Raw genomic sequence first — 27,293 nt, 5'->3', positions numbered from 1 at the left:
ATGTGATGTGCTAAAACCATAGTGAAAATGTTTGAAAAGAAGAAAGCGCATTTTAGGTTTTCATTCAACATTAGAGAGATGACAGGAAATGGATGAAATGAATGAAAGAGAGGATGTAGGAAATCATGGTCAGTGCTTTAAAGTCATTTAAAGCTTCATTACATATGACTTCTGTTTGAGTCTTTCCAGCTGCTGCCTTGTTTTTAAGAGCAGTAGAAGCACAAAAAAATGTTGTGGTATTTTTAAATCTGACAACGGGTTGAATCCCATAATTTCATAAGTTTTTCATGTTTAAATTTTAAAACAAAAAAATCCTGCATCATTCATGCAGATACTGGTAATCAAAACCAGTTGTATTGTTCTAAACATTAGTCTCCAAAAGTGTTCTCCTCATCAGCAGTGATTGACCCTCACACCCATCAGCCTCTTCCAGCCCTCAGCAGACAAGCAACACATTACTCAGTCTGTTGGTGGAGCATCTTGTGACTGAGAGCAGAACGGAAAAAAAGCATCACAGTCTGCTGTTTGTTGGGCCGAGGACCAGTGGGACAATGTGTCAGCCTGAACAGTTTCTTTCTGCTCAGAAACCCAGGAATGTTTGGTGTCAGAGAGCGGAGAACACGTGAATGCAGAAAACACAAGCTGCCATTGATATGACTGAGTGGGAGGAGTGTATCCAACAGTCCAATCAGCAAGCAGGCAGCTGTGTGACAGTCACACACACAGGAAGAATGCGCTATACAAAACTGACAAAGGAAGCATATTTGTCTCCCTCACAGCGAGTCAAACCGGAGCAGCAGGAACATGCTGGGTGCAGAACTAAATTCAGGGGTCAAGTTAACTCAAAATAATAAAAAAAAAACACACAATAAAATGTCCCATTTCCTTAGACTGAAGACAATACGTGTTCCTCCCTCAGCAGCAAAATGTAGACCCACACAGTGATGCTATTTCAGTATAAATTCCCACAAATCTTTTGTTGGTTTCCACGGAGATGTAAAGTAAGGCCTTACGATTTCCATGATGTGGGACAAACAACCACAATGGTCTCCACAGCACAACACAGCAACAAGTCAGCTTTTTTCCCCAAACAGTCGACGGCAGCAGCTCTCGAACCTTTTATCACAAGGACCCCCTGAGTGATGAAGGTATTCGTAATTAAATATGTTTTTTGTCCAACTCAAAGGTCAAACTTCTTCTGTACTGAAGTATCAGAGTCATAATCCTGCTCCTCTGAAGACAGATTGTCAACATCCATATTTACTGCAGTACGTAGAGTCAGACAGGCCTTCAGATGTCAATAATTAATAAATGATTAAACTCCATGTGTTTAGCTGGAGAGAAAACGTTTTTTAATCCACATACATTTTGGCTGCTTTTCTATTAAACTATTAAAGTTATATATTTATATATTACAGCTACAAAAAAAATACTTTTCAGGTGTAAAACATGGAATTTAAAAGAACAATTAAAGAATAAAATATGTGGAAAAATTAATACGCAGATTTTAAAAGCCCTAAACATGGAAATGGACTAAAAAATAAAGTGTTATGTTTTGCTTCCTTGCGACAGGTTAGGAGAAAATTGAACACACATGAGCAGACACTGATGAGAGGGGAGAAGGTCAGAGATAAAGTAGACGTGTGCAGTTCAAGGGGGTGTAATTAAAGGTGTTTGGGTATCAGTGCCTGAATTAGGAAGAACTTCAGGAGAAACGGGACATAAAAACACCACGCCTGCAGTTAAGTTAAAAACATCACGCAGTTTTCTGAATTAAACAGAATCACCTCGACCTTCTGAAGCAGAAAACACAGCAATGCAACATATTACAAACACAGTGTGTGAAATGTTCCATATGCTCATACAACCCATCCTTCCTTCTCACACACACACACACACACACACACACACACACACACACAGAGTACATGATCTCTCACAGCTGAGTCCAGACACACAAGAGTCAATCCATGAAAACCAAAGCATGTACATGAGAAGAACAAACGTCTAATTCTCTCCACGGAAGAGGAAGAGCTTTTTTCCTACCAGCAGGAATGGGCTCCTCTCTGATGTTCTTTATGTTTGGAAGGATTTCATCTTGTCCCAGTTTGGAGCTTCTCCTGCTACAGGAGACTAATCAGATCTGAGCTGAGCGTGTAGGAACGGTGATGAATGACTGTGTCCTGAGTGTGCTCAGTCACCGTATCCAAATAGAGCTACGCCCTGCTTTCCAATGCAAACACTGCATTCCTCTGAGCCCACTCCCAGTTCACAGACTGCAGAACAGGACCAAGATCGAGATCTTGGTGGGATCCAGATCTGGAAGACCGAAGCGGTGCGCCTGTAGCAGAGTTCCTGCTGGCAGAGCCTTCGGTCACCATGAGAACAAACTGACAGGAAGGTAGGAAATAAACCACAGCAGGAACTTTCTGCAATGCCGGCAATCTGAACAGGAACCAGAACTGACTGTCAACAGGGTTTCCCCAGTAACTGTTCAGCCAGCTATAACCCAACGGGCTCATCTCGTGACACTTTCCAGCCACATGTTTATTAAAAGAGCACAACTGCACAAACAGCGACATACTCAGCTTTCTCAAGATGAACAGGCTCTCCAACAGAGCAGAAACATCACAACCCTCTGGGAAGGCTGGGGGATTCTGAACAGATCCATGCTCCTTTTTATTTTATGAAACGTTAGCTGAAAAGCAGATTCATCTGCAAAAACTCAAAACAGAGCTGGTCAATGTGATCCTGCAGCAGAGTCCCCTTGGTTCAATGAAGTTACAGCTTTAAGCCGTCACCTCACATCCGTTTCCCCACCAGGTTCCCCTCTGTGACGTTCCTCTGGATTTTAAAATGACCTGACAAACACAGGAGAACCTGCAGATATCCCAGTTCTGCAGCCATAAAACAAGCCCACATTTAGGATACAGAGGACAGACATTAGGAAAGCTGTGTTCGTTAGATGATTTCCAGATACGGGTTAGTTAAATGGAAAAAAAAAAACAGCACAATTTTTACCATAAAATCTCGATTTTAACAACTTTTCTCCAGAAAAGATATATAGGTCTCAAAAACACATGTGGTCGTGTCACAGGGTGGCCCAGTTCGCCAACCTGTGACACATGCAGCTGACCTTTAATACTACATCCTTACGCCCTGTCCTAAACGCGTTTGTCAAACTCAGAACCGGTAATATAAGGTCAACTACAAACGAAGACAATACCTCTTAGGTAAAATGATAATAGAGATGAAACAGTATGAAAAGGTTTTTCTTGTGTTTTCTATTTTAGCTGTCAGGAACTAATCTGCAGCCCAACATTGAGCCTGGAGCTGGAGGAGGAAAGCTGTTCTCAGTACACCGACATTTGGACGTGTCAAAGTCATGTCAAAAAACACCAAACATGAGAAACTGTTACATGGTTCCACTCAGAGGTGGTCCTCTGGTTAACGGTACCAGAGGACCACCTCCATGAAGCAAGCGGTGTCAAAGCCCCCCTAACTCAGAAAAAGGTCAAACTGATTCCAAAGCTTAACTGTGACCTTCAACAGATGTTGCAAACCAGAGCTTTCAGGCCATGAAGCACTCAGGACACAGCAACCCGCACTAAAAGCAGGTAGGACAGCTCAGCGATGCATTAACAGCCATCACCACAGAATCTTATGTCACCTTCTTCTGATGCTTGGTAGCTAGCTTGTTGTGCTCTCCTGACAACAGCAGCAAATGAGTCCGTTGGGTGGAAACATGAATGAGCTGCAGCTGAAAATGACCGAGGAGGATTCAGTTTCATTTACTGATCAGGTCAGAGATCTTGGGGGTTCAGGAAGTTCAGATGTGCACAAACCTCATTTCCACAGCAAGTAATTCAGAATGATTTTTCTAAGGAATTTATTCTTCTTTTGTATTGAACTAAAGGATTCAAATAAAAACTAAAGGAATGCAATTTATAGACTTAGTTCCCAAGGATTCCCTAACCATATACAATACTGCAAGATGTTTTAATGTTCTATTTGAAGCTAAGAGAGCAGCACATAAGTTTGAGCTCTTATTGTGAAGGTCTGAAAGTTGTGTTTCAGTTCATTTACTAACTTGAACATATAAAACAGACCATCAGCTGTGTATTATTTTGGCCGTCCTGACAGTAAACCGACTGTCAGCTACAACCCTGATGCTCCAAGCTGCTAACAAGCTAAATGGTAAATGGACTGGATTTGTTGAGCTCTTATCCAGCCGTACCAACCACTCACCCAAGAGCCACGTGCCTTGCCCAGTGGCACATGTGGCAGGAGGAAGCTGGAATCAAACCTACAACTTTCAAATTGCAAGGTGACTTCTCTTCCCACAGAGCCACACTCACCTAGTTGACTGAAGTTAGACTAATGGAACCATCTGGGGTCAGCCGGGGTCAGAGGTGTTGTTCCCTCTCCTATGTAGGGAGGACAAAAAAGATTGAGGCATCTTTAATCTGCTGGTTTGGATCCCCTGAGCCGCTCACTACAAGCTGGTCCTGGATCTTACACAGAGTTAGATCAAGACAAATGTCCATCAGGTAAGAGCTTTAAAAGGTGCTTCAAAAATGAAATGAAAAACTCAGTCCATTTAAGCCGTCTCTGGTTTTGCTCAGAGCTCCTTTCACACTTTCTATCTGTCTGAGGAACCAAGAAATAAAAGGAGACTAAACTCTTTCTTTCACCCAACCACAACACAAACACCCAACATCTGTCAGCTTGATGAGAAGAAGGAAATGAAATTCGGACTGTTGCCAAAACAACCTGCGGAAACCACTGAACTTCCTGTTGGCTCCAAAAATGGCCTTCATCTGCTCGTCATCTTCTCTCTTCTCCACCATACATCATCTCCAAGAGAAGGAAACTCCCAGCCGAATAAGGCACTTCACACCAGCTTACGTGTGGTTCACGTGTTTAGTGCAGAACGCTGAATTATAAGAAAAAAGCACTTTGGAATCTGTTAACAGTAATTAGAGGATGTAACTCACAGAAGAACCAACTCGTGAAGTAAACGGTGAAGTCAGCCGAGGCTCTCAGCCCTGATGCTGCCCTGAATTTCTCCTGCGTTATAAATGTAGCTCTGTTGGTTTATCCTTTAATATTTCTATCTGTAGCAGGTCACTGTCTCTATAAAGGCTCCAGATGTTTGAGCACAGCTTAGATTTGTTATTTGCTGTTTTTGCTTCTGTATTCTAATATACGCTGATCTCATTTCTTCGTTTAGAGACAGATTATAATATTTGCCTTTAAAACCATAGTAATAGCATGCCAATGAATGCTGAGACTGATTACATGCACCTACACTGTAAAGACAACGTCAGAAGACATGAGAAGGGACAAATGACTGAAACTCTGCCAACATGGTGACACAAAGCCCTGATGATTGATCAAGCACTAACACTCCACTCTGTGTCCAACCAAACGTCTCTAATCTCTGCTCCACACTCCCTCCCTGATGCTCCGTCTTTATTCTGTAGCCTTTATCAGCTGTTAACATGCTGCAGAGGAACGCCGAGTAAGCTGCCTTCCTAAAAATACACACAGACAGACAGAGGACCCCAGACTCGGCACAAACCCTGGTCTGAGAGACCTGCAGCCCGTCCTGAAGGCTGATTATCTTACAGGATCCCACACTGAAGGAACATCCATGTAAGGAGAGGCTGCTGTTTTACGTCCATGACCGCCAACAAGCATCTCTCCTGAGTCACCTGTTTACCAACGGCTACAGCAACAAGGAAAATGATGCAAGAGGCACTGGGAACCTCCTGGATGATCATAAAACTGTTACTGGTTTCAATGGTTTATCCAACAGTTAGTCACCGTGTTAAAATAAAATAACCAGTGATGATTGGCTTCAGCGTTATTAAAAACTGCTGCAGAGCCCACAGACACAGGCAGACGGCAGTGAGATAAGTTGAGATGTTCCACCAACCAAAGAGCAGCAGCTCTTCAGTGCAGCTGTACTGTGGACTTCATAACTGCAGGAAACCCTGAAGATGTTTTTGTCTTTATTAAAGCAACAATGTGTTTGAGTTGAGTGTCAGTTCTAATCTACGGGTCATTTTGTTGCATCGAGACAGACTCCTCTATGAGACAAAACGTTACCTTGTGACTGAGTTCAACTCTCGGTTAAACTCAGACGAGCAACAACAATCCCAGTCTGTGTCAACGGGAGTTTCCAGTTACAGCTTTCATACGTTTTCCAACATATGTGATCAAAACTGTGCTAATATTCATAATAACCATAATGAATTGGCACACATTTATGACATAAAACTGTTAGTGTTAGGACCAAATCCAGCAAACATTGAGCGGAGGAAAAGTGCAGCTCGCTGAGAGCCCACCTGAGGGGGTCTTTGTGTTCTCAGTTTGACCCGTTTTAAAAACCAGAACTTCATTCACAGCAGAAACACTTTAAAAGATCCGACATATTATCACTTTAAAGGATTATAAAATAATAAAAATAATGAATAAATGACAGCTACTTGTGAATCCTAACAGAGCAGCTGTTGTTGCTTCGTCCCACAGAGAAAACAGACATTTATTCAGCTGCTTCTAGCCTCGTCCCTGACTGAACATCACGTATCTTCATTCAGGGATGGGAAGATCACAGCAGACTGAACTTATCCAACCACAGAACTACAGGTTTAAAATCCAGACTGTCCTGTAGTCACAAAGCAGGGCTGCACATTTTTCCACAATTAAAAAGATGAAGACCTCAGGATAAAATGACAGAACAGCTACGGAACGGATCCTTCCTCATCTTCACACAAACTACTAACAAGCATCATCTCAGCAAACATTTCCATGTTAGAGAGGTGCTGAAATTTTATCGAATCCAGAACCACAGACCCACACAGAGAGACACTTTCACAGCAGCCGTCTCTGCACCCACGATTTTATCAGAATCAACCCACACTAGCTAACAGTAGCACACACACCTTCATGGTGACAGAACTTCAGAGCGCTAAAAGGGAGACGGATTCTGGAAATCCGTCAGACTGGAACAAGGCAGAGATACCTCCTTCAACATGCCTGGAAGTTTAGCTTAATTCTGTAGCTTTGGCCTCTTTATTTACTTGAACCTAAACTCTAAAGTCGACCAAATGTTTGGTGGGAAATCTGAAACACTTCCTATTAGCGAAGAGCATGGCTCAAAGCTCCAGTCACTGGTGTGGTAAAACATCTGAAGGTGTTTCAGCTTCAACACAATTTGGTTCATTTCTGATCTTTAAGAACTGGACCACTGGACGGTTTCAATCCTTCCATATTTTATATTCCAAACACATTTTCCAAATGTAACACAAGCACATTTTTAAAAAGTGGTCCTGGAGAACATTTCAGCCACTATAGATGTATTTATGACCTGATAAAACTTCCAATAAATGGATTTATTTATTTCTGCAGAGCAGCAGCTCAGTCTGCCACATGTTCACCAACAGAGAAGAATATAAGCTTTAAAGCTTGGAAGTTCTCCCTCACAAGCTTCCAACTGAGAAGGCCCTGCAGAGGACGAGTGAAACATCTTCATCTACAAGAACTGAAGTCCGGTTGTTTTGGAACTTTTTCTGGATCTGCCACGTCCTGGAGGACGGAGACCCTTCAGCATTTCAGCAAATGTCTTCCTCCCTGTGAAAGGTCCGGGATACGTTTTTAGAGCAACTCGTACATTTTGAAATCCACATTGCTTTGTAGCCGCAGAGTGTTTGAGGTTTGGTGAAGCACTTAAACAAACTGATCCACTCAGACACTGATTACAAACCGCCATCAGGCTGGGTTAAAATGTTCATCTTTTTAAATCAATGAACCCATAAGAACCAGTAAGAATGGGACAACAATCCCTCTCAGGTGATCATCACTGCACCTCCTCCATGTTCAGGACCCGGTCTACCAAAAAGCTTCTGAGATGTGCTGACGTGGATCTGCGTCAGGGAACAACACGCAGAGCAGAACCACTGTATAAGTGACAAACAGCAGCTCGGCTCCATGCCACTGGATCGGATCTCTGTGTTTGGATGGGAAGCGTAAACAGATCAGTTCACAGCTTCACTTCTTGAATCCAGTCAAGTTGAATTTAAATCATTTGTTTTTAGGCAGAACAGCAGAGTGACAAAATGATGAAGGTCTTATGAACCAGAAAAAAATCAAGAGCTACAGTTTAGATTACTGATCAATAATCAAACATATTTCCATAATAGCTGAAACTGTGCAGCTGAGACACTCGTCTCTAACCGATAAGATCAGACCTTCCGCCGTCACATGAAATTCAGAGAAACTCTGGCCAGATTTTAAGCAAATAATATTAATTTCTACACAGATCGACAGTGTGAATCACTGTCATTATTTGTATCTGATACACATTTAATCAACATTTCATATGCCCTGCTGCTCATCCAATTTTCTGGTTTAAGCCCCAGCCTGCCAATGTTTGTTAGGCCTCTAATAAAAACCATAACGAGAAAACAAATGTGATTATAGGACTGAATTGAATCTTTGGCTTACTTATTTAGAACCAAAGTTACTTGGAAACTATGAAAGCTGAACCTAATTAGATAAACGGGTCTGATCAGATGAGACAGAACAACAAACCTTACCACACACGTAGACAGCTCCGACTTATGGCCCGGAGCAAAACAGACACTCACTGCTTCATTCGTTAACTCTGCTGAAGAAAACCATCTCTCTCACACACACACACACACACCGGACACCTGCCAACACACACACAGGCATTATGTAAGTGTGTGTCAGGAGGACATTCTCAGATGGTTAAGTTACAATCATCAATCCAGTTGAACACCCCCGTGTCAGCTGTGGGGATATTTCAGAGAACCCGGTGCAGAATGAACCCAGACAGCAGCACAGAGCAGTCCAGTACGGGCCCAGTGTGCAGAACCAGACACTGTGCTGGTTGTTAGCTTACTGACCAAAGGAAAGGCTAGCTGTGACGCATCCTCCTCTCTGCTTTTCATCTAGAGTTTCCTTTCTAGGACTAATTTCACCAAAAGGTCAACAGTGAAAGAACCCCACACTCTTCACCTTTTAATCATCAGATTTTACTCATTGAGGAAACTCCCCAAGATGTTGTCGTTGTTTCAGTTTTCTTCTCCAAATCCCTCAGTAAACTAGAATTCATTTTTCAATTCAATTCAATTCAGTTTATTTATATAGCGCCAATTCACAACACATGTCGTCTCAAGGTTCTTCACAACAGTCAGGTTCATACATTCTAATTAATCCTAATCATTGAACAGTTCAGTCAGATTCAGTTATTTATTCAAATTAGATACAAAGTTTTTCTATCTAAGGAAACCCAGCAGATTGCATCCAGTCAGTGACTTGCAGCATTCACTCCTCCTGGATGAGCATGTAGAGACAGTGGACAGTCACTGGTGTTGACTTTGCAGCAATCCCTCATACTGAGCATGCATGTAGCGACAGTGGAGAGGAAAAACTCCCTTTTAACAGGAAGAAACCTCCAGCAGAACCAGAACCAGGCTCAGTGTGAGCGGCCATCTGCCACGACCGACTGGAGGTTTGAGAGAACAGAGCAGAGACACAAAGAGAACAAAGAAGCACTGATCCAGGAGTACTTTCTATGGGAAGGAAAAGTAAATGTTAATGGATGTAGCTCCTTTAGTCGTTTCATCTAGAAAGAAAGAACAGATAAACTCTGATCCAGTTTTCAAGGTTAGAGTCTGAAAGAGAGAACATAGAGTTAGTTACAGTAGAAGCTCAGTCAGTAGCCATGTCTAGGAGAGAGAAAGGGTTAAACACTAAAAGACAGGGCCATGTGGATCATCTGTAGAAGGTGAGCATTAAGTTGTTGCCAGCAGAAGCTCGGACGATTCCCCTCTCCAGAAAGAGGTTTTTTTTTGTCCTCAAAGATATAAAACAGTTTTAATGAACAGCCATTTGTCTTGGGTTCCTGCAGATCCGTGTTAAGTTTCTAAAGATTTCTGACCTGACTTATGTTACAGCCCTCAACAAACTGAAAAAGCTCCTGCTGGCAATAGATGAACAATCTGAGGACCAAAGAACGTGGACCAGAAATCTTAGACCCAGAGTGAATTGTTTCCCTAAATGGCAGGACAGCGGATCAGAAAACAGAACCAGATAGAGGGCGCCGGCCCGGTTTGTTCACTTTTAGTTGTTTTGAGATCTGCCGCCAAATACAAATTTTATGAGAAAATAAAAATTCTTATTATTTCTTATTTCAACAAAAAAGCGTTTAAAAAATGATGGTTTTCTTTTGCATCAAACTAATTAAATGTAAACAAAGTGTTGGATTATTGATTTATAAAATTCTACCTTTATCACTTAAAAAATAAATAAAATAAAGGCTTTATTATTTCTCTATTTTTAAATGAACTCCTAACGGAAAAATAAGATCCATTACAACTTGTAGATAGAATCTAAAATTAAAATGACCGTTATTTATGAACTATTATTTAAATATTCACATTATTTCCACAATGAGAGGGGGTGATTAAGTGGTGATCCGGGTTAACACGTGTAGGCAGAGGCAGGCTGCTGATCAGCCAAGGTTCTGCAGCTTCAAACAGAACCAAACCTCAGGATTGGGCTGTTCTGGGCTCAGCAGTGAGCTCTAGTTCCTTCTCCTCAGCTTCTCATGCTTGGCTCTGTGCTGCTGAGGTTCGTCTAACACTCAGTGGGGAGTTCAGTCTTTTCCCCACAGGGTGTTAATTTTCACGGTTAAAGAAAACATAGCTGCATATTTCTCCATCTTTGTATTAATCATTGTTTGTGTCCCATCATATTAAAATGCACAATCATTACTGAAAGGTGATCTAAATGAATGGTGTCAGAAGGGAGGAGAAGACAGCTGTGCTGCTCCGTAAGGGAGACCAGATAACCTGCACTGCATGATGGTTGCTGAAGGATGCTGCTCCGCTATTCTGGACAAATGTGGTCAGAACATTCTGTAAAAATCATCTGTATCTGGAATCAACACAAACACTGAGACCTCAAACCATTTACTGTCTCCAACCCATCCTTTAAACAGGTTCCTCATGCTCCTCAACTTGAAGTACTTCCAAACTCTTCTGACCATTCTGGCCTCTGAAAACTGTGAGAAGCTCTCACCCCGACCCTCTTTCCACCATGTTTGTTCTGCAGCAGTAGTGCAGACACGAAACAAGCACCTTTTCTCACCCAGGGACCGAATCGGTTCAGTCGGGCCATGTCCCGGATGGCCCATTTAGAACCAGCAGCTAGAGCGGGGGAGGCCCACTTCGACCTTGTGGCTGACGTAAGCAGTTTGTGGGGGACTGTGTGCTTTGGAGGCAACAGAGTGACCGGCAGGGATATTCCTGCATTAAAGTGGGGTGCGCCTGTTTCTGCCATGAAATAATAATGAACGCCAACAGCTCTATTATAACCACTAACAGGAAGCTCTGCAGAGCATCCCTGACTCAAATATAGGACGGAGCCTCTAACAGACGCACTGCATCCATTAATAATTGATGCAAACTTACATAAGAGACAAAGTGTGTGCTGCTGGATGTGGTTCTGGGCCGGGATTCCTTCTGCTCAGGGGTTTCCACATTTCTGCCTTTTCCAAGCTCGGTGGAGAGAGCAGATCTTTCCCTGGGCATGCTGGGAATAATACTGGCCACAGGCGGCCATTTATCTAAGAATATTCATACTTCCCTTTTTTGGTCAGTAAAGGCAATAAATGATCTGCTGCATTATTACCATGCAACACATTTCAGATCATCTATATATTATTCTGCAATGATTTTTTTCTCATTCAGAAGAACAAATACCAAAATAAAAACTGCTTTTTCCAACTCCTTGCTAGAAAGATAAAATTGTGGTTGTTGCATGTCGCTGGAAGGTGTTGAATGAAGAAGAGAGAAACAACAGCCACATCAGCTCCTGTCCAACTCTGAAATTAGGAAATATTAATTCCTTAGTTTGCAAGAATGATTCAGGCAACTTCCTCTTTTTGTTGCGTAAACTGTTTGTTTCATAGTGAACTTCTAGACAGCAACATATTTACCGTATTAATTGTCCCTAGATTAGGATTTCTACAATCTACAGAACAAATGCAGATTTGGGGCCATTTCTTGGCCCATCTGGACCAACATAGACCGGTTTTAATTCTTTCTGTCCATTCATCTCTCGACAGAACTAAAAAACTAAAATAACCAATGAGCGGCAACACAAAGAAAAAGGAAGTAAATAATGGAACAAGGAATAAAATCTGGAAGTAAACATTTTTTCATATCCATGCTGTAAATGACCATCTGTACTGTAACTCTGAGTATACTCCAAGCTCTGCTCTGTTAGGCTGTTTTACAGGTTAGTGGTTCTGATTCATCAGAACCAACTTTAATCACCAACTGATCTTCTCTCTGTGAAGGAAAGTTAACAGAAAACATGCAGCTTTTTGCAATACAAATACATTGACTATGAAGCAATGTGAAACTGATAAGAGTCCCAGCAGATCAGAGTCCATTAAAACCTCTGGAGAAATCTGGTCCCACTGATCAGAACCAACTCCAAGATGAGTCCAACTATCAGAAGGACCGACATCACAGTCACACTGGTTCCCAGTAGGAAGCAGGTCTGCATTAACATCTAAATGTTTATCCATCATTGGAATGCTCACAGCTTCTAAGTGATTTAACAGGTATCAGAAACAGGTGATACCAACATCTACCATTCATAGGTTCCTTCAACCATGCGTCTTCTGTAATCAGAACGTACCTGCACACCTACATTCCTGCACATTTGTCTCGAGGCTTTCAGACGTTAAACACCAACAAGAAATGTCAGCAGAATCATAATATTGACACGCGAAACAAAAGGATTTTTACAAAACCACAAAATGCAAAAGAACAGAAACAGAGATTTGCAGATACTGAAATAATGAAACGGTTAGATTATCTCTGGACATGGTGATTCTCAGCATGTCTGATAAAACAGGTATTCTGCCTGATTCCTGACAGTAAAAGATGAAAGCTCCTCTTCCTGTTGCTGCTGAAGACACCTGAGCCTCCAGCAGGACATTAACAGGACAGACACACCAAGTCAGCATCTGTCACTTCCTGTGCTCATCAGGAGCTCAGCAGCAGCAGCAGCAGCAGTAGCTTCAGACACAAACAGACCACTCGTCTGTCTACAGGTAAACGTGACTCAACATGTCTTCAGCTTGGAGACAATCTGCTTTATTTTCAGCGTTTATTAAATCCTCTCCTCAGCAAGTCCTCAACATCGACCGCCTTAATCTCTCCTCTAATGTTTTAAAGGAGAGTCCAAGTTACACATTTCAGTCATTGCATCCATTATTGCAGTGACACTTAATGATCAACTCAACATACAGCATTGGCATGCAGGGGAGTCTGAACACGAGGACATTTTTCCATTCTGTAACAGACTTGATTTATATTTAGCAATCAGAAGTCATACAACGCTGCACAATCTCAGGAAAACATGCAGCTGGGATTTAACTGTTCCAGTGTGACATCAGCTACAGCTAACCCTTATTTTCCTCATCCTAATATCCCATCACTCTCTCTGTGTGATGTGGAAACCTAAAGCATTGAATTTATGTTCGACCGGCATATTCATCATTAACTCAACAGAACAGCGGGTCGGGTCCGTTAATCTAACAGCATTATTCTCCATTCTGCTGTTAAATTGGTCCAGTTAGGATGTGACGGTTAGTTAATGAATCAGGTCGGCTCATTGTTGAAACCAGATACTAGAAAAACATGAGATATGAGATGATGTCTCATGTTAACTTGTAAGTTCAGGTCATAGACCCCAGATAATGAGGACTCTATCCAGCTTCTAGAAAAAAACATCTATATTCCATCTCCTGGTCAATATCTGCTGTTTTAGAGCTGGAACAACCTTCTAAAACTAGTTATGCTGCATTAAACAAGAGTCCAGTTTAACAGGTAGAGAGAGCCTGGATTAATGCTACTTAAATAATGAGCTAATTGCAGTCCCAGCATTTCTCCGCAGTATGCATACTGCATGCAGTGATATTGCGACAGACATATTTGTGACATTTTGTCCAGCCCTGGTCTTCTGCCTGCAGCAGAGACCTACATCAACCCTCAGACTCATGACTGACCCGTCTAACGTCTAAACGGAAAACATTAAAGGTTGATGCTGAAAACCAGACTCTCTGTACAATAAACAGCTGATTTAACATCGTCGTTCTAAAATTGTTCAACCATCTCAAGCTGTTGGACAAGTAAACCCTTTGGGTTAATTATTTACATGCAACTAGAATCAAAGCCCGGCTGCTTTCCAGATTGCAGAGGTCAGTGTGAATCATTACATTTGTCTTCTCTTCTCATCCAACAGGTGCCAGAACTAATTTCACTCAATGCTTTTGGATCCAATAACATCCAAATAAATTTCTCTCACAGTCACAGCAGCGTCAGCTGACTGACTGGCCCTCATGTCGCTCCCAGTCTGAGTCGATGTGTGCAGATCCATTCTGCCTCTGCAGTAACGTGAATAACCTGCCAGATTATCTCCAACCACCGTTTCCATTGAGCTATGCAGTCAAACCAGTAAAAGGTCACGTATTAGAAGGTTCAGTTTCTAAGGTTATGCTGAAAGTAGACGGTCAGATCAATGAACAGTTAGCCAGCTCAGCTGCTTTTCTGACCAGCATCTGGATCAATGTTTTAATAACTTAGACAAATCAGAAGAGGGATGCAAACCCACAACTTGACCCTATCAAACTCCATCAATCAAAGAAGCTGCTTCATTTATGTAGATCAGAGGTTTATTTGTGGTTCTTTGTATAATTAGCTACAAATATGCAGCGAAGAGTTGAATACAGAGCGTATAAGTCAAGATGTTAAAGAATATTCATAATGCAAGACCTCTGCTGTGATGTTTTGTTTTTCTTGAAGTCAGTTGGTAAAAAAAACATCTTTAAATTGTTTATTTTGGTGGTTTTACTTTTTCCATCTTTCTGACTGTTAAAATGATTTTTGTATGAGACACACATCTGTTTAATATGGAGTAAATGGAAGGTGGAGATTACTTCATCATGCAGCAGAGATGGAGGTGGATGTCAGTGAAATGGGGATTTCTTTTCTCCAAGCACGGAGCACCGAGAAAGAAACAAAACGAATATTTATTCCAACTGCCAACTGGCCGCTCAATCAGTTCTGACTCCCACGCTATGCTAATGATGGAGAGGCAGAGAGGTGGGAAAAGCTGCCATTGAACATCATGTTATACTGGTTTATTTGCTCAAATAACAGAGTACAAATGAAAGAGAGCTGCTGAATGTTCCTAAAGTCCCCACCAGTCCATCATCGGTCCCTGATCTGTGCAGCGTACCGCCGTTGGAGGTTCTATATCTAATGTGCAGCCATGGATGGCAAACAGGTTCTGCAGTGACACAGATGTTGTGCTTTGCAACCTTTCCTGGATTTTCAGTTAACTTCCTGTCAGTACAGTCAGATGATCAGTGGAGGTGATGCTGTGAAAGAGCCCAACTGAAACCACTTCACCAGAGGAACAGATGTGCTCCGGTTGCCCCTGATGAAGAGAAACAGCTGAATGGGTCAGCTGTGTATAACAAGCTTTAAAAATTAACTTCTAATGTAGAATATGACGTATGGAAATTAAATGTAAACATTATACATTTATTATCGAACGATGAAGAAATGGGACAATTCCACACTTCACACAATGGTTTCAATGCAGCCTGTTTTAGTTATTTGACAAATATTTTTTACTGATTAGTGATGAAAAATATGGTACCTGTCTGATGTCGCTGGATTAGTGAGGCACAGCATGGTTTGGCCTACCAACAGCCTTAAAAGCCAAAGCTGGTCACAGTGTTAGAAGAGATCAATCAACTAATCTTTTCAGCTCTGGTTATCAGATGGAGGCGACCTTGCCTGAAGCAAACACAACTTAACTTTATGAAAAATGGATTCAAACCTTCAGGGAAAGGCAGCAGAGGTGTGATTTCACACAGAAAGAGCTGCTCCTGAGGCCATCATTTATGAACTAGTCAGAAGAAGATGCAGCAGGAAACAGATGGCAGAACCCCTCAGCTCAACTTCAGAAAGGAAAGACCCAGAACTGAAAATACTCTAAAGACTCCTGAAGACAGCAGTCTGAGACAACCAAACATGACGATCCAGCGACAGATCTTCTGCCAAACCCACTGGTGAGCTGAGGGCAGGGAGGGACAATTATCGTGCAACTCATCGTTATCGTGTTAGGAATCCAGACTTATCGTCATAACCATGAAGTCTAATTGGTGAAGTCTGCTAACCCCAAACTGCTGGTTCTGCTGTCTGTTTGTCCCTGATGTTGGGTCTAAAGGATCATTTAAAGCAATATATTTAAAGTATTATTTGATGCAGTTTATTTAGCTGTCCAACAGACAATGCTGATGGTGAAGAATTATTATTGAATTTTCATCATCTCAGCCAATGCCACTAATTACTGTGATAAATCTTTAAGTTGATTTCACCCACCCCCAGCGGACAGCCACGTATAAGACCCAACATGCAGTGCTGTGAAAAAGTATTTGCTCCCTTACAGCTATGACCAACTGGTGGCAGGACATTTTCCTTCAGGGTTTCATGGTAGAGAGAAGAATTCATGATTCCATCACTTTCAGCAGGTCATCAAAGCATGAAGAAGTCCCAGACCATCACAATCCCACCACGACTGGCTGTATGATGTTCTTTGTTTCTAAAATGCTACCAGAGTTTTTTAACAGAAGCACAAGAAAAAACACATTAATCCACATAAAATTTCCCCAGAAGTCTTCAAGAAATGACTTTCTCATCAGTTCTTGCATTTCTTTAGATCGAGGCGTGATATGTTGTGTTAGCCTACTTCATGTCGCGAGGCAGGTTCTGTTGAAGTGGGTTCTTGATTCTACAGATCTGACAGTAACCAGACCTTGGTGTCTGAAACATGTGATAGCAGAAATCTTAAAGGAGCACATACTTTTTCACAGCAGTACATTCCCAGCTGAATGCACACATAAAAAATAAGGGCGATTTGGTGAAATCAAAATATTAAGGATCAGAGAGCGTACATAGAAATTCCTCAGCAAAGAAGCAGTAAAATAAAAATTATTCATTGTTCTTTTGGACTCTAGCAGTTACTGGGCCATCATTCTTTTCACAGACACTTCGTGCTTCACAGTTCAAATAAATAGTCAAATCCAATTCAAATATGCGTTGCTTTCAGTTCTCTCTACAGCCAGCATCAGTATCAGTGAGGTAGGCAGCAGAAAACCAAAGGAGCAATGCCCTCGTTTGGAGGTCACAGGCTGAGGAGGAGTCAGAGAGCCAAGATGCGGGATCCCCCTCCTTTCTAACGCAATAAGGCGGGACACACCCAGCCAGTGAGGGGAGGAGGTGGGTGGAAAGAGAGCAGAGCCTCACCCACCCATCCTAACAGATGACGTAAGGACGTCTCTTTATGCGCTAAAGCCCCGTTAATTAGAATAAAACGCACTCGGCAACAATTTTCCACCATCACTGTTCACAGTGGAAACGCAAAATGTTGGGGAACCTCTCCAACAAGCACAACATGCTCACCCAGAAGGTGCATCACCTCCACAGCGATACCAGAAATACAGCCAGTCATTTCTCAGAGCCGCAAAACAGGCAGCAACCAGTGTTCACTGGGGTGAAAAGCTTAGTTTCAGACAGTCACCAGAGGCCATGTTTTTACACTGATGCAGACCCACTCTGTCGGTTACCAGGGAGGGAAAACAGAGACTCCCGCAAACTGTTTCCAGACACTCAAACATCTGCAGCGCCTCTGATTGCTGCTCTGCAGCGCCATTCACAGTGCGCCACTTTAACCCCATTCCCCGTCAACTGAGCACCATTTGGCTCATTTATATACCGACAAGGTTACTGGTATTACTGGAAATAGCGCTTCAGTTCGGTCCGTCTCTGGGACACACAAATCCATGTTGATGCGAAAAAGCAACTTTAGCCACTAACCAGTCTAATGGGAGGGAAATGAAAAGTGGCCACTTAACGGAAGTTTAAATAATACTACTAACTACTAATAATACTAATAATACTAATAATACTAAGGCAGTTTGACGGTGTTTATTCCCAGTGTGGGTAAAGTGAGACGGTCCATTTTAATTTGGTTTTAACCGACGTCAACTGCAGATAAACGCCTGCAGGTCTGCCCGCACTGACTGCGGCTGGAGGCGGCACGTACCGCCGCTGTTCCCGGGGCTGTAACCGAGCCAACCGTCCGAAACACGGCGACACGGCGTGAAAACGAGCCGCAAGGTTTCCACGGACATAACTGAGACCGAACCATCGTTCAGATCAACGTGAAGGCGCTTCTTTAACGGGTTAGCTGCGTCTTCACACCTGTGGATAACCCAAAGCGGCTAATAAATGGGACCGGAATGACCGTCCTCTGGATGCTGGTCGGCAGTACGGACACGACGGAACCAACAGCCCGTTAAAAAGCGATAAAAACATCTTTTATAGAATAAAGTACAACGTTAACATGTCAGGGTTCAGGTCTTTCAGCCACAAGTGGACTCGGACAAACAGACGGGAGCCATAGAAAGTTTAACTACGCAGGAATTAGACGGTACCTAAAACAGGCGAGTCCAGGTCCAAATCACGTCCTGCTACTGAGTCCGAACCCGGCGAAGAGTCCTTACTGGGGCTGGTCCATCTCCCAACAGGGAACCTCCGACAGAGCGTGTGGCAGGAAGGGATAGGGGTGGACCTCCAAGTGGTGTTCGTCCCGACGTCTAAACCAGTTCCTTCGACATTCGGGAAGACCAGGCTCTGGTTCTGGAGAGAAAAAACGAACTGGATCCAGGAAAGAAGCTTTAAGGAGGGGCAGACAGAGTCACCTCCCCTCTCCGGGTGCAACAGATCCGGTAAATGAAGACGGTTCGTGGTGGTGTTGGTAGGTTCTAGACTCGGTGAGCTCCAACACCATCTACATCCAGAGAGAGACCCGGGAAAAGTGCCGGAGCGACGGAGCTGAGAGAGGCGGAGCCAGGCCGGGATCACCCTGCCTGGGTTTTAAGGTGGCTCCGGGAATTAATGAGATTAATCAGAGAGGAAGCAGGGGCCTGATCCTCAGCACATCTGGAAGAGGAGAGCAGATCCAGGCTGAGGAACCTGGGAGGTAACAAAACAAACTCCTCCAACAGGTAATTTAAGCAGGTTCCCGACTGTTTATGGGAGAGAAATCAAAGTTTACCTGCTCACCTTAACTTTCCCTTCGTGTAAAACGAACCTTTAATTTAAGGTGCAGGACAGACACTGGCTCCATGAGTTTTTCTTATTTGAAATTTATTTCTGCATAACTGGGCAGGGTTGTCCATTTTAAGGATCAATTTTTCTTCTTCTCCATCCTTTTGAAGTAAATGTAAACCTGTCTCCCCTTCGCCATCTTTGTCCCACCAACTCCAACTAAAACAGCATTTCTACCACTGCAAACCGACTTCTAATTTCATCCTCTCGTTTATATTTGTTGTTTTCTACCTGGTAAGACATGTTGGACAGCAGCACCTGTCCATTTTTTTATTGTTTTGTGTAAAGTTGTTTTTCAAACGCTGCAGCATTATTTGAAACCAAAAATACTTTTTTGAACATAGCCATGGAAACATTTTCCATTTTGTTAGGAATGCGATTATAACTAATAATTCACACTTTTTTTTTTTTTTTTAGTGATAGCATTTAATTTTTCAGTAAACAAACAATAAAACATCTAACGTTTCTTTCTCTAGGAGTTAATATGTTATAAAACAAGTCATAAAAAATGTTAGATGAAACGTGATGTGAATTATTCAGTAACAATGGAATGGGGAAGTGTTTATAAATACAATAAAACACATTTGTCAGTAGTTTGAAAATAGATCTTTAACACTGATCACCATGTTCAAAAGTCTCAAAATCTCCATGTAAATACAGCAGGCTAACAGGTGTGGTCCATGATGCTGAAACTGGCATCCAGTCTCACTGAGCAGTTAGCCAGCTGTTTTTCTGACTACCATCTGGATCAATGTTACATGGGTTGGGACGTCAGCTATTACGTTTGTGGTAAATAAAATACACCATTAGCATTACTTCACTCTTTCTCTTGGTAATTTATTGTGTTAATATCTTAGACAAAAATGTACATGTCAGAGAAAGGGATGCCAACCCACAACCTGACCCCTATCAAACTCCCATCAATCCTGCCGGATGTGTCTGTGAGGCATCCTCTAAGTCTGCTGACCTTCGCTTACTGTCCTGACTGACTGTTGGATGCTCCAGTGACTGCCTGATTACACTATAGCTCCATTACTTCTACTTCCTGTTGCTCCCAGCTGCTGCAGATCAAATTATCATCAATCTCCTCCAGGTGTATCATATTAAAACCAAATCAGACGATTTTTTTTCTGAGTGCTTAGCATGTGTTGATGTAAAGAAAAACAGAAATCCTAAACTGAAGAAGTTTGTGGGACTGGTACAAAGAAGCTGCTGAAAAACAGAAATGAAAAGCTTTGCATCCGTGGTTTGACTAATACATTTAATATGGAGTTATGGAGAATGTAGATTAGCTCATCATACATCAGAGATGGACGTGGATGTTGATAAAATGGGAATTTCTTTTTTCTTATTTTGCAAGCACCAAGCACGGATAAAGAAACAGGAATATTTATTCCAACTGCCAACTGGCCACTCAATCAGTTCTGGCCCCCACGCTATGCTAATGATGGAGAGGCAGAGAGGTAGGAAAAGCTGCCATTGAACATCATGTTACAAATCTCTGTCAGTCCAGAATGAAGCCAGCAGAGCAGATAGAGCTCAGTAGCAGGTAGATGTAGGTGCATCTACAGCGACAATGTTGTGAAAACGTTTGGTACCAAAATGGCACCTTCTATTAAAAGAACCCCTATAAGAACAGACTGAAATTCTGCAGAAACAACAAGGATGGACATCAAAAGGCTGGTGCCAAGTGGTTTCCTCTGATGAATCCTCCTGATGGTTTCGGACCTGTGGAGCAGAAAAGCCAAGAGGGTAGGACAGCCTGACCATGACAGCAGGTTCTAGTTATGTTAACAAACTTGTAATTTAAAAGTAGTTTCATTATTTTGTGTCTGAGGTGGGAAAATATTTCAAGCACACTTTATCATTAGTTTTGTTTTTTCAAGGCACCAACTGGTCACAAAGTAAAAGCTCTATTGTTGGAGAGTTACAGTATGTTAATTCTGTTCACAGACTCTCAAACAATAAAGGTTTTGCAAACCCACAATGTGACCCCTGTTGTGATTATGAATCTGAGAATATTATTTAATATTAATATTTTATCAAATAATATTTGGGTCTGTTAAGGATTGTCCTGTGAATACCAGCCCATTAAGGCGATGGTATTAGAACAAAATAGAAAGGTGTGAGACGAGCTCTGACATTATTAAACAGCATAAACTCTGTACATACATGGAATGAATTTACACAATTTCTTAAAATACAAGAATTTATTAACAAAAATAAGTCAACTCAAAGTCAAACATATTTCAATCAACAAACTCTTTACTTTGCTAAAACAATCCAACTAAACTACCAAGCAGAATTAAAGAATAATGAAGACTAATGGACTATGTACAATATAAACTAGTTGATTAAAGATGATTGATAATTATGACCAAAAGAGTGATGCAACATTACCATGCAATGTTTATGTTTGAGAACCAAGGATTATCTTGAAGAATCTGGAAGTGAAGTTAAGTTAGTCTTGGAACCAACTTAGACAATAATCAGCAAACGTTTAGACAACCATTCACAATGCAAGATCAGATAAAATATTATTTTAATAAAATAATGTTTTAAATAATGATCTGCTGAATAAAACCAATCTTCTGGATGACTAATTCTCAACAGTGTCTAATTAGCTGCCGTCATTTATTGAAATAATATTTGAAGAAATATTATTAAGGGAATATTTTGGAAACGAGTCAAATCATTCTGGAGAAATGGGGCTTAATGGTGTTTACTTAGTTATCAGATTTAGTAAATGATGTTTAGGGACTATTATTCACTAGCTTGAAAACTAACAACCTTTCTGTTAAATACTCTTTAGTAGCACGTGTTCTTACCGGTTAGCATTTGAGCTAACAAAAAAAGCTAATAGCTTAGCACCAGAATCAACACATACCTTTAAAATACCTCGGTTAATATAAGGGTTAAAATGCGTTAAAGTGCGGACGGCGCGTTATGATCAATGTTCTGTTTAAAAATCACCCTTTAAATAAAGTTTGTCTTAACTTTAAAAACATACAAAGAACACAACCTGAACACGTGTGCTGCAGATATTCTGCTAGCACCAAGATAGCTGAGTTTCACACAAACAAAACTTCATAAAATGAAAAACGTTTAGATCATTTCATTCTAAATCTGTCTCTGCCCAAAACACTTAACCTCATGAACCGTGGTGAAGAAACGTTGTCCAAGGGCGAAGTTTGAAGAAGATATCCACAGTCAACAAGCGGTTAGCTCGGTAGCTTCGCGGGGGGTTGAAGGTGCGTTCGTTCTGTGAACAAAGGGTTAGCTCGGTAGCTTCGCGGGGGTTGAAGGTGCGTTCGTTCTGTGAACAAAGGGTTAGCTCGGTAGCTTCGCGGGGGGTTGAAGGTGCGTTCGTTCTGTGAACAAAGGGTTAGCTCGGTAGCTGTAGCTGGGCGGCCCGTCCTGTCCGCTGCGGTCTCTGCTGTCTTCCTTCCAGACTGGTAGACCGTGTCTTTGCAGGGGGTTTCTCTCGAACACCGTTTGCGTCTGCGGGGGGCTCGGAGAGACAGTCCAACAATGCTTGTACCTTAATTACCCCCGTTCATGAATGAAAATACCGGATACACAGACAGTATTTCATTTGTACTTATCTTTGCAGATGATCTTATGACATCCTTGGATCCAGTTGAAGAGTTTATGTCTGTTTGCCAGCAAAGAGACATCAGCGAGCTTTCCTCCCCTATCCGGTCCCTCTGGAAGGCCATGTGGAAGAAGGCGGATGTAGCAACAGCTGTGCTTTTATTTGGGTAGTGGCGTCACAGGAAGTCCGCAGTTATCCCGTTTCCTGGCTTGGCCGGAAGAAGGTTAATGCACTTTATTTTGAAAGTTCCAGAAAGGTCAGTACCGGAGTTTAATGTTGAAATCCATGGCTGTGGGTCCGAACACCCCTATCTGACTGATTGTCACATGCTTCGGTACTGCTTGAACACTATAGCTCCACTACCGGTACCAGTGCTCATTCCCTCTGGTGGTTCTAGAAGCGCAAACTGAATCTCCGTCAAGTTTCTGCATGTGGACAGAATTAATCGGACCATTTCTACGGGTTACCTATATTTACAGTCAGTTATACCAACTAAAACTGCTCTCAGGTAAAGAAAACGTTATTTTTAATTCATCCTGACATTCAATAACATGGTAAAGTTGTCATGTTCATGAAGCAGTTTGTTAGCATGTTGCTAACATGCTACTATGAGTCTCCATTGTTGGACATGGTTGATGGAGTGTGAAGCTGCTGACAGTTGCCTTGACCACAGCTGGGATATCCTGTTTTCAGCTCCTCAGTTTGAACTTGTTGGAGCTTTCATGAGGAACACATTGCCTAGAGAAAACACAGATTATTCAGCTGATCGAACAGAAAGTGATAAAAGTTTTTACTGTTGGTTTGAGGCTAATTTAATGACCCAGTTTACCAGCTGCTGGTGTTCTTCTGAGATTCCTGCAGCATTTCAGATTCTCTTTTGCTTCTGTGAATGTGATTAAAGATCATTGCAGTGCTCACCTGCCTGCAGCCTCACCTCTCAAACACACTGTTGTCACAACAGGCTGCTGTATGTAATGTCAATACGTCCTGCGGAGCCATGACAGACAGGAGGAGAACGATCCAGTAAAGCATCATCATCTGCAGCTGACATCTTCAGAATCACACACCTTCTTTAAAACAACGCATTTGCCAAACATGAATTTCATTACTTTAATTTGCAGTAAATATATTTACAGCAGCTCACATTAGCAGTGTTGTTAACAGTGTAGACAACACTGCTAATGTGAGCTGCAGTGGGAGTGAGGAGACAAACACAGACTCAAGGGATATTTCAAAGGCAAACCTCCTGTCCTGACCCTGTGGACTTTGTATTTGTTTGATCCACATATAGTTACAGTTTTAGTTTATATTCCTGGTGCTCTTCTATGTTCTGTTTTCTATTAATTCCTGTTCTGATCATCCTGTTCAGTTTTTTCCCTCTGAGCTCTCATCCATCCTGCTAATTGCACTCACCTGTTTTCCACATTACTAATCACTTTCCTCAATATATATTCCTCTCAGGTTCATTCATCCATTGCTAGTTCCTCCTTTTGCCATCCTGAGTTTCATTTTTGTTCTTAAAGCCTTTTAGTTGTACTCTACCTGCATGAACCTGCTCTTGCATTTTGGGTCTGACCATACTACAAAAACATGACTAGTTCAGAACGAGGATCTAACAGGAAACCTTGATGGGAACTGCATTAAAAACTGGAATGATTCATTGGTCGTCAACTACCTGAAACCTGGTGTGGGTGGAGCAGAAATTAAAACCAGCTGAAGAAAACTAACTGGAGGCGGTTTTAGACCCAACAGGAACTGGCTGGTTGTGTATCAAGGACATCATGAGTGTCGCTGAGATGGAAATAAAATGTTTGATTTTAGATCATGGAGATATGCCTGATTAATTCATAGAAATAATGGTCCTGGATAAATAAAGAGGGGGAAAAACAGCTAAAATCTAAGGAAAATATGTAAAATACTTCTAGAAACCTGAAGAATGTTGATCAGATGTTAAAAGAGTTCAGGATAGTCTGGCTGGTCAGGAGGAAGAAATTAATTCAGTCCAGTTTATTTATATAACATCAACTCAGAATAAACCTGCACCACTTACCTCAAGTCACTGACTGGATGCAATCTACTGGGTTTCCTTAGATAGAAAAAATTTGAACCAATTTCAATAAAAACTGAATTTGACTGAATTGTCTGATAACTGGGATCAATTGGAATGTATGTACTTGACTTAGAATCTATATTGACTGATTGCATAGAGTGCAGCAATCCTTCATCCTGAGCAACTGACTCGCTTTTTACAGAAAATAACCTCCAGTAGAACCCGAACCAGGCTCAGTGTGAGTTGTCATCTGTCTGGACCAGTTTAGAGGTGGGAGATGGACAGAAAACACAAATTAGCACTGAACCAACTACTTCAGGTGGCAAAGCAAAAAATTACAAAGAGAGCAGAAAAAGCTAAACAGATGTTGGCCAGATTATGATTTTAGCTTCAAACAGCTTGGGGAACTGGCAAATGACCCAAACACTTTTCAAAGGTTATGTAGTTGCTGGACTTTCTTCAAATACTGAGGAGAAAATATCCTGTGAGATCGAGCTCAGGGTAAAGAGTCACCTCTCCATCTGTTCATGGCTGCAAAGGCAGCAGGAGTTCACACACACACACACACAGAAATGTTTCCGTCTCTTCAGAGGACATTAACACCATTTCCAGTCGGTTTCAGGGAGAAATTCTGTAAACAAAGCCAATGATTTCAAACCCCCAGCAAGGCGAATGTGAACGCTGAAATTTAGCCCTAACATTTGGAGAAGTTGCATTTTGCTTCCTAACATGGGATGGGATCCAACAATGAACATGTTTATATCCCCATAACAGGAGGGGGACAAGTTTACACTCATAAGAAGGCGAAGTAGGGTGAATACTTGAAAAGTCCCATAAATATCAGCTTTGAAGGATTTCATAAAAAATGTTCATGTATCCACAGGCTTGTTTTCTGTTTGCACGGTATCGATTTTTCCTGGTAAATCATTTAGTTCCAGCTCTGAGTCAACCTTTTCAAACCACACACGATATTAGCACAAATTATGCATCGCTTAATAACAACTTTATTAAAGGGGCGTGTTGGTGGGGGAAGTTGCTGCATGAAGAAGTGATCAGCGCTGCAGCGGGCTGTTGATGGATCTCGTTGCCTGCAGAGTAATGGTGTCATTTATCACTGTGTGAAGTGTTATTGGTGCTTCTGCCCTGCAGTTTCACTCATACAGAAGACCAATTCCACCTGCTGCTCAGAGTTACCACAGAGTGAACAGATGTGGAGAACGGTGCCTATCTCCAGGAGTCATTGGGTGAGAGTCAGGGTACACTCTGGACAGGTGGTCCATCAGAGGACAACACAGAGACACACACGCATGCTGATTCCATGGCTTAATTTGGATTTTGACTGAATCCAATTCTACATTACTAAATATGAAATGAATCTCTTTGTAAAATAACTTAAAATGATATTTGTTGTGAATAAACTGAACTGAAGAACTGAATGATTCATAGTTAGCTGGCTTTACAAAATATGAAACACTACTCTGAAAATGGACATGAAGTGGACTGAAATTGAGTCAGGAAAACTGAACTGGTCCAGGTCTGGATCACAGGAGGGAAAACAGAAAGAAACAAGGACCAGACCAGGAAATATGAACCATACTGCCTGACACCGATTTTAACACTGAAATCATTTGAAGGTATGTCTTTGAAAAGACTGTATGAGTTCATCCACTCATGTAAAATCCACAACAGAACAAAAACAAGTTGGGTCCATGATGCCTCATGATCCACTTTACAGAAGGAACTCAGTCTCTGCATCCGTGTGAGAAAATGATGGAGAGGCATGTCTATGATTCCACAATTTACAGAAGGAGTTAATGAAGAAGTGTTTTCTGAGTCAAGCCTGATAACTGAGTGCCAACCTGTCAGAATCAGAACATTATCACAGTGACCCAGATCCAGACGTCACACATCTTATCTTGAGCTACAAAGTCGTTTTCTGTGAACTACATTCACTGCGAGACTTTATGTTTAAGAGTCTGGATGATGCAGATAATGCAGCTCTGGTGTCTTAGTTAAGTGTTCACTGAAGACAGGGTTTATGGTGAATGCAGTTATAAATGAGGCCGTGGTTCTGGACACAGCCTGCATCAGTAAAAAGGTTTCCTGAAAACTGAAGAATCCTCCTAGAAATGACTGAACCAAACTGAGGAAAACATGCTTCACAGCAAAGGGTCTGATTTTCCACATCAGATTACACGTCAGCTGGAGGCTTCCACTGGGTTTCGTGTGGGAGGTGAAAAAGTGCAGCAGGAACCCACTGAAACCCACTGAAAGCTCTGATTGGATCATGGAATCCTTCATCGGCATTCCCGCTGGAGTGATACTCCCTTTTCCTGAGAAACTTTTCAGCATC

General features: G+C 41.9%; 1 protein-coding gene across 7 annotated transcripts in view; it reads right to left on the bottom strand.

Moving 5' to 3' along the window:
* LOC124856800 (plasma membrane calcium-transporting ATPase 2-like) overlaps positions 1-19,018 on the bottom strand; it is a 95,020-nt gene extending 76,002 nt beyond the window's left edge. Inside the window, exon 1 of one of the 7 annotated variants that reach the window (XM_047347641.1) lies at positions 18,620-19,018. The gene's annotated coding sequence lies outside the window, so the exon portion shown is untranslated. Of the gene's footprint in view, positions 1-2,046; positions 2,070-4,358; positions 4,379-18,619 lie in introns of those variants that run through there. The other 6 variants (XM_047347635.1, XM_047347639.1, XM_047347638.1 and 3 more) reach the window with 6 other exon arrangements.
* Positions 19,019-27,293: the final 8,275 nt, after the last annotated feature.

The sequence above is a fragment of the Girardinichthys multiradiatus genome, chromosome 20, assembly GCF_021462225.1.
Source record: "Girardinichthys multiradiatus isolate DD_20200921_A chromosome 20, DD_fGirMul_XY1, whole genome shotgun sequence".
NCBI lineage: Eukaryota > Metazoa > Chordata > Actinopteri > Cyprinodontiformes > Goodeidae > Girardinichthys > Girardinichthys multiradiatus.
This window is presented reverse-complemented; position numbering and strand designations above follow the sequence as displayed.